The sequence below is a fragment of the Epinephelus lanceolatus genome, chromosome 21 (genome assembly GCF_041903045.1).
Source record: "Epinephelus lanceolatus isolate andai-2023 chromosome 21, ASM4190304v1, whole genome shotgun sequence".
Classification (NCBI taxonomy): domain Eukaryota; kingdom Metazoa; phylum Chordata; class Actinopteri; order Perciformes; family Serranidae; genus Epinephelus; species Epinephelus lanceolatus.
The window spans coordinates 23,543,507-23,557,391 of NC_135754.1; the positions used below are offsets into that span (position 1 = coordinate 23,543,507).

Sequence of the window (13,885 nt, forward strand, 5' to 3'; positions counted from 1 at the left end):
AAAGGTTATTCATAACACTTCCTTTCCTCCCCCTGCTGTGATATTTTCCCAGGTGATATGTGGACCAGTACCAGCAGGTCCCACTCTGGTTCCCCTCCCACAAGTGGGGGCAGAGGTGGACCGATGCGGCATGGCGTTAAAAGGAAGCTGAGACCTTTAAGCAGGCACAAGTATCACAACAGCATCTTAAATAATGCATCTCTGCTTGGCAGGGGTTTAACACACACACACACACACACACACACACACACACACACATACACACATACACACACACAGCACAAAGGAAAACACACACACACGCACAAATTGTTGTCTAGTGTCTTTCCTTACTCCTTTAACACAAACAAATTGGGAGAGGTTGTTCAATTAAGTAAGTGCTCCTTTTTAATGCATTTGATATATTATCAGACAAAGGCGAGTAGCTGCAATTGGGATTGTCACAGGAGGGTGTCATTTGTGCCTTTGTTTTATTGTGGTCTTTGGTGCCATTGAATCCTCCACTTCTGACTGTGCGTGTGTGTGTTTGTGTGAGTGTGCACACGCGTGCACTAGAGCCACTGTATGAACGACGGAGGCTTCTGCGAGCCTTTGCAACCCGGGGAAACCTCCTTTAGAGAACGTACGCGTGCGACATATGTGAACGGTAGCCCGGTGTGTGTTCTTTCCCCTAATAGAAGTGCAGCAGTGGTAGAGAAGCCTGAGCCTTAGATAACAGCATGGGGCCTCTCATTAGCTCACAGGTTGGTGCTTTGGTGGCTTCCACGCACACGGCATTGTGTTCCACTTCCGTGGAGAACCTGAAGGAGTCTCAGGGAAGCTGTTGTCGAAAACACAAATAAAGGTGAATGATCAACCGAGGCGAGGTAATAAATGAGCCTGCGACATATCTAAACAGGTATGAGGTGAGGAGACGGTTTTGAGGGTGACGGAGAGTGTCGGCTTCAAAAAGATCGCTAAAAACGGTCAGAGACAACTGTGAAAAAAACTTCTCTTATTAGTTCAGTTCAATAAAAAATGCAAATTCCTACTTTCACATTTCATCACTGAACCTATGAAATTCTTTTATATTACACCGCAAGTAAACAGGATTTTATCTCTGGGGGGAAATACCTCGCCGTTCGCTGGTGAAAGAGTACACTATTCTGATAGAGGCCTTTCATGCTTGTACCTCTGTGATACCAGTGGTGTATTTCCCTGTCAAAGTCATTTCTATTGCTAAGTACAGCCGAGATCAGTCAATAAGCCTAACGACTGTACCCACAAAGCGAGAGGCCGAGAGGCGGCAAGAGAAGAGAGGAGGGTGGGGGGGTTTGCAAGTGAACTCCAAACAAAAGAGCAAATTCGAGGAGGGCTTTGATTGAAGAAGCGCCATATACTTTTTGAAGGCCGAGGGATCATCTCTCAATGGTTATTTCTTTAAGGCATGAGGGCCCGATTAAACCCAATATTAAAATATGGAGGCGCTTCTAATGAAAAATCAAAGGCCCCGTTTCCCCTCCCACACCCCCGTCCTTCCATCTCCCTTTCCCTCCTTCTCTCGTCTTCTGTCAGGTTTTCTCCCTTAGCCCAAGGAGGGGACAGAAAGAAAGACGGAAAGAAAGTGTGAAAGAAAGAAGGGAGCAAGAGAGGGAAAGAGAAAAATGGGGAAAGAGGGAGGGTTATAGAGATGAGGGACCGAGGTGCTGGTGGTGCAAAACAGAGACAGACAGCATTGGTTGGAGGAGTAAATCAATAGAGCAGAGCCGTCGGGGAGGCGGGCAGCCAGGGCAAGGAGAGAGGAGAGGAGAGGGGGAACCAGCACAGGGGCTCAGGCTCCGATCACAACGCTGGCTTCTGGCGTGCAGTGGGGAATAAAGTGGGCCTCCCCGGGTCAGCACCAGAGAAAAAGGTGAGATTAGAGGAAAGTGGAGGAGGGATTTTCACAGAGTGAAGGTGGGAGGGGTGGGAGAGGTGGGTGTTGGAGGATGACGAGGAGAGAGAAAGTGTGTGTGGAGGAGGAGGGGGGGTGTTAGGAGATGTGCAATGCAGGATACCTGGCAAGCCAGGGACCAACCGGCCCATTAGCCTGTGGCTACCTACATATGGTTCACTGAACCCTCTGCTGAGAAGAGCTCCTCTCCTATCAGTCTTCCCATCTTTTTTAAAGAAAGAAATACCTTCACTTTTAACCCTTTCTCTGCTTTGGAAAGAGGTTCACTCCTGACCTCGATTTATGATTCATTTTTGTTTGATGTCTATTCTTGGAGTGTTATCTAAAATTGAAAAATGTAATAAAAAAAAAAAAAAAACCTAGACACAAAGGGAGAGGAGTCGGGCCTGCTGAGCATGTGCGTGTGCACGTCCGTCAGTGGACACGCACAGAAGACTATCTCCTTCACTGCTTTGCCTTTTCTTGTAATGTGACCATTGTTGGTGCTGAATAGCTTGCTCATTAGCATAAGAATACAGCAGCACATATAGGGACTTAGCCAGATCATTATCTCTATATATTTATGTATACTTTGTTATTTCAGTAGCCAGAGCACATTCAAATGCTGATGAGGCCAGTAAGGCCCCCTTCCAAAGCCCTTCCAACATGTGCCCTCCTGAACTTCCCAATACACTTACCAGTTTCCTGGGAGTCTGCAGGTTTTGTACTGGAATTTACAACAGCAGTTCAAAAAAAATTATGAGAAATAGCCGAGTGAGGGCTACAGAGGAGACATGCTTACACCTCTTAAGCAGATTTAATAAACTAAAGTATACAGAGAAGAACATGTTTAACCCAGGAATAAATAGTCGAGTTGAATAATTCACTAAAACAATCATCTGCGGTTCATTCTTCAAAAGAAAAAAGTGGCAGAAAATATAAAAAGGACCACTGCAAAGCAAAACTACATAAATAACGTTAATTTAATGAGCTATGTTATAATTTGATTGTTTTTTTTTTAATGGGCAACAGATTTTTTTTTCTTCCTACTGGGAATTTTTGGCCATTTGATACGAGCACTTAAAGCAGAGAATGTGTCGTGTGAAACAGATCATTTCTGAAATAAAAATGTACAAAGGCAGAAACGTACAAAAAGTTTGACAACGCAGAACAAACAAGAGCCCTATGGTAATGATGGGAACAAAACTAAAGAGTTTAGTCTCACTGCAGGAGCAGGCTGATGCTCTAATGGTGGCCAACCTCTGGGATAATTGAAAAAGAAACCCTAATTCATCTTCCACAATGTAATTCTGATCAAGGCCACAGCCAGATTCCACTGCAGGCTTCAAAAAACACCAGAGAAAAGGCAAAATTGTTGGTCGCTGAGAGCAAAAAAAAACACTTTCCCTTTCTTTCTGGCACACTCCCTCATTAGAAACACTTAGGATGAGAGGAAGAAACTAAGTTTAATTGTGTGTCTGCGTGTGTGTGTGTGAAGGGGGTGCAAGCAGGGGTTAAAACATTTGTAAACATGGAGCTTTAACTATAAATAAAATGCCAGGAAAGATGCAATGTAAAGAGTTCTTCCTCTATTTACCCCATTCCTCACTCTTGCCTGCTCTGAGGCTTACTTATTAAAAAGCAAATGCCACTGCCTAAAATACAGAGGAAAAACACAGACCCAATGATTCATAATATATTTCATAAATACTTCATGAATCCCTTCACCATACTTAAGCCAGTCTGGCAAAAAAAGAAAAACAGTGTCACCTATTCTAGTACACGCTTGTCAGCACATCACTGGGGAGTGGGTGTCACATGTCACTTCTGGTTTACACTACTGCGTGGGACAGGCTCGGTGCAAGGAAATCGGGGGTAGGACAGAAAGAACAACAGAAGGAAAAGTGAAGGGGAGGTGGAAAGGGGAGTAAAAAAGAGGGAGCGGGGGGGGGGGGTGTTATCATATCATCGCCCCATGTCTTTATATTTTCCCCCTTATTATCTTTGGCCCCCACTCACTCCAGTCACTCAATCACACAAGCCCCGAGGACAGCGAGGGGACCTGGGAGGGCCTTCGCTTCATGGCAGACTCAGCCAGACAAGCGTCTGAAAGCTATACTGATCGCTGTCAGTGTGTGTGGAACTACGGCGACTTTGGAGGGGCCAGGAGAGATAAGCGAGAGAGGAAATGATCGCGTGGAAGGATAACGGCCGAATTTGCACACTGCCAAACAAAAAACCTGTGCTCCAGGCATAATGCAGATACACCCGTCCATACAGACAAGTGTTAACATAAAGAGATGGAGAGGGAGTCGGGGGTGATCTGCTTACAAATTACAGGCTATGGGATTTCTGCGAGTCGACTACTGACAAGAACTCATCTTGTTAATGACCACAAAACTCATAATAAGGATGACAGTAAAGCAAATGTCCCCAAAATGTATTCCCACTTCTCTGCCTGTCACACTTAGCTCAACACTTGTGATATTCATAAGAAATGGTCGGCAAACATTTTTTTTATTTGTGATATTTTTGCACTTGCACTTCCTTCAACTTCAATATCAGGTCTGGTCAAAATAAGGCACCAGTGTGAAGACTTGCTCCTTTTCCATCATGGTTTTAGTTTTGTCTCTACAATTCTGCTAGTGGCCATTAACAGCGCTAGTAAGTACTGTCGGGATGCCTGATATTGGAGTTTTGCTAATATCTGATTTGCCGATATTTTGGCCAATTGCCAGTACCGATAAATGCACATATTAATATCAAGTCCTTCCTGTAATGGACTTTACATCTTATTATGCCCACTCTTATTGTGATGGCCCACTGGCAGATGCAAACATAAAATACGATGCTTTTCAAAATGTGGACATTTAATGCGCAAAATAAGAAAACTACTTCAACTTAAATTGTGTGTAAAACATGCTGTATGTATCAAATGTAATATTTTAAAACAAAACTGTAAAATTCATGATACTTTAACAGGCTTGAATGATACTCTCCCTGAGACAAACCTGACAATAGCCACAACCAGGGCAAATCTGACCTATTGTGACTAATTAAAGTCGCCTAATATGAGTGTCATGTTACCCTCCTGCCATATGGACAGAAATGTTCAATTCAGGCTGATGCCAACATTGATCCATGAAGCCTTTATCTGCCGATAATGATGATGTGCCGATATTATCATGCATTCCTACTAACTTGTCGACTTTAGAATACACTATTAAGCCTCTACCCCTGGATGAAAAACCCACAAACACCCATTAACACCTGGTTTTTGTCTTCAGTGGGAAAGGTTACAATCAGCTTTCTTTCCTGGGACAAAAACCTCTGCAGCAGTCACGGGTATTTATCAGCTCCAGCGCCGACTGGCAGCAATGGAAACATGACACTCGGGTGGACACTTCAATTTTCCCCTTCTCAGGTGCGATCCAATGACGCGCCACCACAAATTCAAAAATAGTCGGCACAGTCGGAGTTTGAAAAAGAGACGGAATAAATAACAGATATGTAAAAGAAGTAACCACCGTAACATTTCCACTGGCCTCCACGCAGCTTTTTACTATTTACTACCCCTGTTTTCCAGTACATTCGTAATATTGAACGTGACACAGTAAAAAAAAACAACAACAAAAAACAGGATGTTACACGTGTCTGTTGCAGAACAACTGGCAATGGGGAAGGAGTAAATTACCTATTTTTAATAAGTTTTCCTGCGTTTAAATAACGTGCAAATATGCGCTAATTTTGTGAATAAGGGTTATTATAGTAGCAGTGGAAAACTGAGTTGAAGTCAAATTCCCTATGGATGCTTAACTGCCATCAATGTGATTAACAGCACTGTCATGCAATTCAAGTCATGGAGTGACCACCCATACCTTGTCCAAAGGGGCATTTTCAACTTTAAAACGTATCAATCAATCATCAGTAAAACTTCCATATGGGGCCAGAATGATTACTACTTACTTATTAATGATTAGTAAGGAATGAACCAGCCCATTTTAGTGTGGCTGCTAGGTATCAATGTCATGTCAATACACATGTAAGACATGATGCCTACATTTTAAATAAAACTGTTGCAATTGGTGATATTTTGTGTTTTCTTCAGTTACTTCAGAAAATATGAATATGGCACTTCTGGACAACACATCCTTTTGTCCTTATTGTGACACTGTCCTTCAACCCAGATTTGACCCACTGTTGCCGCTACACCATCAAACCCACGAAAAATGGATTCAACATGAGTGACAAAAAGGCTAATCCGCAAATGAATCCCATCTTCGTGTCCATAAAGAGGACATGGAAAAGCCTCCAACACCACAAATCCACAAAGGGCTCGAGGAAGACACACTGTGCACAACAACTTCCGAATGAAAGACGTAATTCATAAGTAGAGAAGAAGATCTATTTGTTTACATCTTAAATCTGCACTCAGAGAAAATATACAGGAAAAATCCCTGTCAGTTGGGGGAGTCCTTTTAAAACTGGTTATGAGTGATTAGACTTTGGTGTCATTGATGGGTTGTTAAGCAACAAACCATGAAAAGAGTCAATCTGCCTTCACTCCTCTGTGTTTAATAAGAACAAGTAAGCAGAGGCAACCTAAGGCGATTTAAAGTGTCTAACATCCAACTAATGTTGGTCTGTCATGTTGTCTGCATGCAGGAGTCACCATAACGAGGACAGGGGGCAAACAACAAGAACCCTTCAAGATGGATTACAACAATGCTAATTTATTTATCACTACTAGTGTGGTTCGAGTGTGGGAAGTACAGCAGTTCTAAAATCTCCCATCAAAACCTAAATCTCAACATAATTATCAGCATCTGGTTTGAAAAAAAAGACATTTATGATTTCAGAGCTTCTTAAGACGAATACACTACTTTCTGATGAACGACTTTGTAAACTCTTCTTCCTCCATTCGGGGTGCTAATTGTGCCAAACATAATGAGTTTATGGCCGCAATCTGCTAAAGTTGGACAGTCTCCACAACCTTGAATTGTCCGTGATGACTTATTTTAAAAAATGAACATAACACACATAGAGCACCGAAATGAAGAGCAGCCTCATCTTCATCTAATTGGTTATATTATAGCATTCAAAGCATGCCATACCAAGCTATACCATGCTATACCAAGGTATTAGCAAGCTTTGAATGCTTTGAATGTAGAGCTGCAACATTTCATTGATTCGTTGTGTTTTATTAAATTGATCCCCAACTACTTTGATAATCGATTAATTGGTTTTGAGTAACTTTTAATTAAAAAAAAAAATAATAAAAAATTCAAAATTCTCTGATTCCAGCTTGTTAGATTTGAATGTTTTCCAGTTTCTTTACTCCTCTGTGACAGTGAACTGAATATCTTTGGGTTGTGGACAAGACAAGACATTTGAGGACGTCATCTTGGGATTTAGGAAACACTGATCAACATTTTTCACAATTTTCTGACATTTTATAAACCAAACAACTAATCAATTGAACATAATCTACAGATTTATTGACAATGAAAATAATTATTAGTTACGGCCCTGCAGAGCTAAAATGATTGATTAGTTGTCAGCTATTCATTTATCGCCAACGAATTTGATAATCAATTCATCTGTTTGAGTAATTTTTTACAGAAAAAAGTCAAAATTCTCTGATTCCAGCTTGTTAGATGTAAATATTTTCTCGTTTCTTCACTCCTCTATGACAGTAAACTGAGTATCTTTAAGCTGTGGACAAAACAAGACATTTGAAGATGTCATCTTGGGCTGTGTAGTACTGATCGACATTTTCTCGACATTTTCTGACATCTTATAGTCCAAACGACTAATCGATTAATCAAGAAAATAACTGACAATGAAAATAATCATGAGTAGCAGCCCTATTCAAGTAAATAACAGTTCACACACTAAACTCCAACCTCGAACAGAAAGCCTGCACATAGAGACAATACCGTATACTTCATATGGCATTTCAAAAAACCCTGGAAAATGTTAATTCATTGCCAATGATAAACGGATCGTGGATGCAGATGCAGAGGCACTAAATAGCTCTGGGGTTTGGAAACAGGAAAAGAGGCTTATGGAAAACTTGTGATAGCATTCTTACTGGCAACTGCCGCCTGAGCTGTGTGTGGTGAAGTCAAGAGTCATTCATTAGTTCTTCTACAACAAGTCAATTCATTCTGATAAGAGGGGACAAAATAAAAATCATGGGTTACAGCAGTTTGCCTTGGCCTCATCTGAGGTATGTTCAAGTTTGATACGCATGAATCGTTAACTGATCTTATTTGTATTTTCACATTTCAATCAACCCTTTTCCTCCTCATTTACAAGTTGTTCTTAAGAAGATCCAATGTGCCAATTCATTGAATACAGCACTCATTGTTTGCTCCAATTGAAAGCTACATTTCAAGTTATCTGGAAGGTCACTTCTAACCACTTTTGAAACTCATATATCCAAGTATGAAAAAAAAATAAATAAAAAAATCAAGAGAAAAAAAAAAATGGAATCAGCACCAACAGCTTTTTCATTCTATTCACCTCTGTGTAGCTGGCAAATAAACTGTTCAATATTTCAAGGTTGACTTTTTCTTTGGAAACGCATTAATTGTCTCCCTAGGCGAACACTAGGAGGCAATTCATCTAAAAGGTTTTTATTAAAGGAAAAAGTCAGTCCAGACGTCGCACTTGACCGTGACTGTAACTCAAAACAATACCCCAACGGACAATCAGAAATTAGGAAAGGATAGTTGTATCCCTGTGACAGTTGGCAATAACACAAACATCAACTATTGCAATATCTATAATGGAATGAATGAAGCTAGGAACGACTGATAAAGAAGAAATTCACTCCCATTTCAAACCTTACTTTTAAAAAGGTGAGTATTGTACTTCAGGTGACTCGAACGTTGACCACATTTTCCACATCTCTTAATTACTTGCATTGTGTGTAATCTCATATAAAGACTGGGTAATGATATGCATTTCAAAAGGAACAGTGGTGCCTGGTAGTGAATGACATCTTCATGGCACTTGATGAAAAAGTATACAGCATATTATGAAAAACCAACAATAGCTTTCTATTGGGGAACTAAATTAATCAGTGAAGCCATCAACAAAACTGCCTTGACCATTACGTGCACCCATACCCACTTAATGACGGAAAGAAAGTAAAGTCTTCAGCAATAAAAGTTGTCAGAGGTGGATATTTCATGACTACCAATTAACCTTTATCGGGATTCAAGGATCCTTCAACACAAAGCCTCTCACATTTGAACCCTTTGCTATATTGAAAAGACATCAAAAGAAAATTAAAAAAAATTAACTCAGCACTTTAAACACAACCTAAGGAGCGGAAATATTTGCAGCAACACCTAATGTCACAAAGATTAATATGGAGACAGGATGGGGAAAAGTAAAAAATGTTTACATTTTCAAAAAGACATTCCACTTTCCTTCTTTCATTCATATTTTGTTTTCTTCCCATATTTGACTTTCAGAGCTTGACCGGGCAGAGACAAACTAAAGAAAATACATAAAGTTGGAAGCCAGACTACTATGAGACACTTTGTATTAAATGGGCTTTTTACCCCAAGGACATTTTTTGGTTATTTTCAATCTCTATTACAAAGCATAAAGGATGAGGTCAGGCATTGTAATAAGTGGAAGGATTTATCATAGCAAGTCCACTCATACATCAGAAAGGCAAAAGTAATTGGCAAACGTGCCCAATATTGTCCTTGTCCTGGACCTTAGCTGGGAGAAAATTCTTAGAGCAATACCGCCATCTGCTGCGAGAAGAAATAAACAACCACAGCAGCAAGAAAAAGTGGGAGGTATAGTGATGCCTCAAAGTAAAAGCAACACATTATGGAGGGAGCCTTTTAAACACTGCACTGAAACACGTATAGAAAAAAATATGATGCAGATTTGATGATTACCTTTAAGAAGTATTTAAGACAAAGCAAAAGTTGCTCTTAACTAGTGCCAAGTGATAACAGTAAATTAGGAGATGCACTTTTTTTTGTGACCAACAGTTGTGGTGAAAATTCAACTTGTACTAAACAAGCTGGAAGGCTGGACACAGTTGTTTCAAAGACATCATGATGTCTAAAATCAGTTAAAACTAGGGCTGCATTTTTTTGGTCAATTAATCTGTTGATTACTTTCTTGGTCAATTGGTTAGTTGTTTGGTCTAGAAAATGTCAGAAAGTAGTCGATCAGAGTTTCTCTAAGTCCAAGATGAAGTCCTCACGTCTTGCTTTGTCCACAACCCACATATGTTCAGTTTACTGTCATAGAGGTGTAAAGAAACCAGAAAGCTGGAATTGAATTAGAATTGAAATTACTAACACCGATTAATCGATTATCAAAGGAGTTGGCGATTGACTTAATATTAGTCAACCAATCAATAAATAAAAAATATATAACCGATAAGATGAAGATGAAGTTCATTTAGGTGCTCTGTGAATGTTATGTTCATTTTTAAATAAGTAATCAAGAACAAATCAAGGTACCTGAGACAATCCAACTTTAGCAGATTGCTACCATGAACTCATGTTTTCCTCAACAAGACTAATCCATTACCAAAGGAGACGCCGAATAATCTAATGGTTTTTATTTGCTATTTACTAAACACACTCAAACACAGACCTAACAACACAACATGGAACACCTCTGAAAGGGCTTTGATATCAGAAATACATACTGATAACAGTGTTTCCAGGAGCGACAAAAATGATCTGAGCCAATGTTGCTTTATGACAGCTTATTGCTGACACCTCATTAAGCCCCATGTCAGAGGCATCACACATTTACAATTAGCAATGCCACATCATTTGAGTCACATCCTCAAAAGTGGATTGTGTTTTGTGAGACACAGCAGACGTCTGCAGACCCCCGCCTTCCCTGCTGGGACGGACCAAGCGCGGCCCTTTGAGGATGGTGGCTCTGTTTACCCGATAGATTTCATTAAATTAAGCTTAAGTTGGGCCTCTTCTTTGCTTGATCAAAGCCGCTGCTAAGAGCCATGCCATCCCTGCTTCCCCTGACCAGGACAAGACGACTCCATCAAATAGGATTTTCATTGTTCTTTTTATTTATTTTTTTTCACACTGACTTTTTTTTCGGTCAAGCTGGCATCCCCTTTAGGTGCTGCAATGCCTGTTTGTCACGACCCAGCACCTTTAAGACCCCCACTGTCCCTTCTATTATCGCAATGAAGCTGCCAGCCGGGCCAACAAAGCTACATCTCATATATACACCTTTGGGATGCCCGTTTGATAAGTTGTCTTCCTGGATGAAATGGCTGGGTTACTGAGGTCGACTCAGGCCCTGTCTGGAAAGGAGCAGGAATGAGGTCTCAAGCTGGCACACCGGTGGTAGGAAGACTTCAAACCACGGGTGAATGGGAGGATGAGAGAGCAGGTTAAGGGGGGAGACACCCGTGGGAGGCCGGTAGGGGGTGGGGTTGAGGGGGGAGATCGGGTAGTGAGGGAGTGGAAAGGCCTTGATATCCACGGAAAGCACAACAAAGCCAGAGCTTTTTACATTAAAAAGAAAGGAGATTGCCTTTTTTCCACTAGACGCCTTTCGAGCCGAGTGTCATGTCCTCCCTGGGCCTGCAGGAAGTGAGAGGCTGAGCTCGGCTATAGCATTTGGCACATCTGAGGCACATCTGAGGGGGCTGAAGTTCTTGCCTTCTGAACACTTTATCAGATTTACAGGAGACCAGATGTACTAGATGTTACCGTGTGAGGTGGGCGATCCTGGTTTAAATGCATGCTGATCTGACCACGCCACACACAGAGGTGTAAAAATGAAAATTACTGTTCAACTGGGGAGTCACAGTTACAAGCAGGGCAATGTTCTTTCACTCTATCCACTAGGACTATCCTACTGCTACCTTCTGCTTTGCATGTCAGGACTGTGGGCCTGGACACGTAACTATGCTGTAAAAATTTTTGAATGCATTTTGTTTTATACAGTGGACAGACTGATTTAAACTTTTTCCAGGTTAAAAAAAAAAACAAACAATTTTCCCACACGTGCCCCCAAAAACAGGGACACAAATGAAAGTGATGAAAATTTTGCACCAATACCAGCCACAGTAGGTGTTAACTGCTTGATGATTAAGCACGGTAAGTGTGGGGAGAAGAAAAGTTAAAGATTAACCGTCAGCCAATTAAATGCCCATGGCGAGGAAAGTAAACTGTCGTGGCTCGGAGATCTCCTCCTGTGATCTCAGTCAGCACATCGCCGTGGTGTTCCCACAGATCACTAGCACATGATATCTCCATCTAAATGGGTTGTTTATGCATGTTTACTTGTTTGCTCTGCAATTGGAACAGTGATGGATTGGGGGGGAAATGCTGTTATATTCACATATTTAATTCAATTCAGATTAAAAATGTTTGCAGTGAATGATATTAGGCATGAAGCAGATGTTTGAGATACTGATGAGGGTGAAATATGAGCAGGTTTTTGTTTGTCCGTGGTAGGTACATGCATGTTCTATGTAGTATTATACAAAATTAAGATACAAACACTGCATTACAACGTCTGTAAGAAAATTCTAAATATCGAAATAATATCTTATTCAAATGTGATTCTAACAAACTTCTGTCTTTACTTTGAAAACAAGGACTCTAAAATTGTTCACTTTCAATGGTAAGTTTTCGATTCAATTCAATTCGATTCGATTCAATTCGAAATTCAGTAGAACTTTATTTATCCCGAACGAAATTCCTGTGCCAGAGAATGCTTCAAATTACAGTAATACCAAGAACAGTAACCACAATTTTAAGGATTCACAACTAGTAACAACCAGACAAACAGTGGGTTCCCTGGTCAGGGTCACTCACTGGGCCCAGGTGTATAACACTAGAATATTAAATATCTGGCAGAATATACAAATTTAACCATTATTTCCTGAAATCCTTTCTCTCAAGGACATGCAAACCAACAATATATGTTCTATTGAAGTAAAGAAAACTTCATATTTGAGAGGAAAGCTACATCTTCAGTTAGGGCTGGGCAATAAATCGATATTATATCAATATCATGATATGAGACTAGATATCGTATATCATCAGTGTTGTCATTTCCTGGTTTTAAAGGCTAATTACAGTAAAATGATGTAATTTTCAGACCGCTCTAACTGTTGTATTATTCACCTTTACCCACTTAATCATTGTATCCACATTACTGATCATTATTTATCAAATACCTCATTGTGTAAATATTTTTTCAAAGCACCAAAAGTCAACCCTACAATATGGCCACTATATCATAAACAAGATATCTGGTCAAAAATATTGTGATAATTGATTTTCTCTATATCGCCTAGCACTACCTTTAATTGCCAGGTCTCAGTGGTAAAAGAGATTGTTGATCTCAGCGGGACTTCCCTGGTTGAATATGGGTTAAATACAACATAAATTTAATTGAGTTACAGGTTTTGATAAAAGTTTGTTGATTATTTTGCCAAAATCTGAAAGGTAACAAAACTTCACAGAAACCATATTCACAACCAGGTTAAATGCTGCACCTATCCAGCCTTTTGTGAATTAATCTAAAAGTTCTTAAACATCCAATTCAGTATTTACTTTTCCAGCTCATTCTGAGGTTGTGGATTTATTTCACATTGCATTTGACTCATGGAAGGACTCTCAAGCTCTCCAGCTCAAGGTCAGCTGCATTTACACCACGGGTTTATTATCCTGTTGTGAGCACTAGCACCACAAAACTGACAACAGAAAACAAATACAAACAACAGAAACAAATAAAGATATTATTAAAGATACATATTTTTTGCAAGGAAAAGATTTGAATACAAACAATTAAGTAAATACACCTTTTCCAATTTGGGGTAATACGAAAAGCTACAAACGCAACATCAAATAAAATCAAGCAAGCGCTGGAATTACGTTAAATAATTTCTCATTTCTATCATACTATTGATTACGTGAAATACCTTGAGCCATA

General features: G+C 40.1%; 1 protein-coding gene across 4 annotated transcripts in view; it reads right to left on the bottom strand.

The window, feature by feature from the left end:
• The window catches only part of vti1a (vesicle transport through interaction with t-SNAREs 1A), a 151,960-nt gene that overhangs the window by 130,003 nt on the left and 8,072 nt on the right, over positions 1–13,885 (bottom strand). The window lies entirely within an intron of this gene.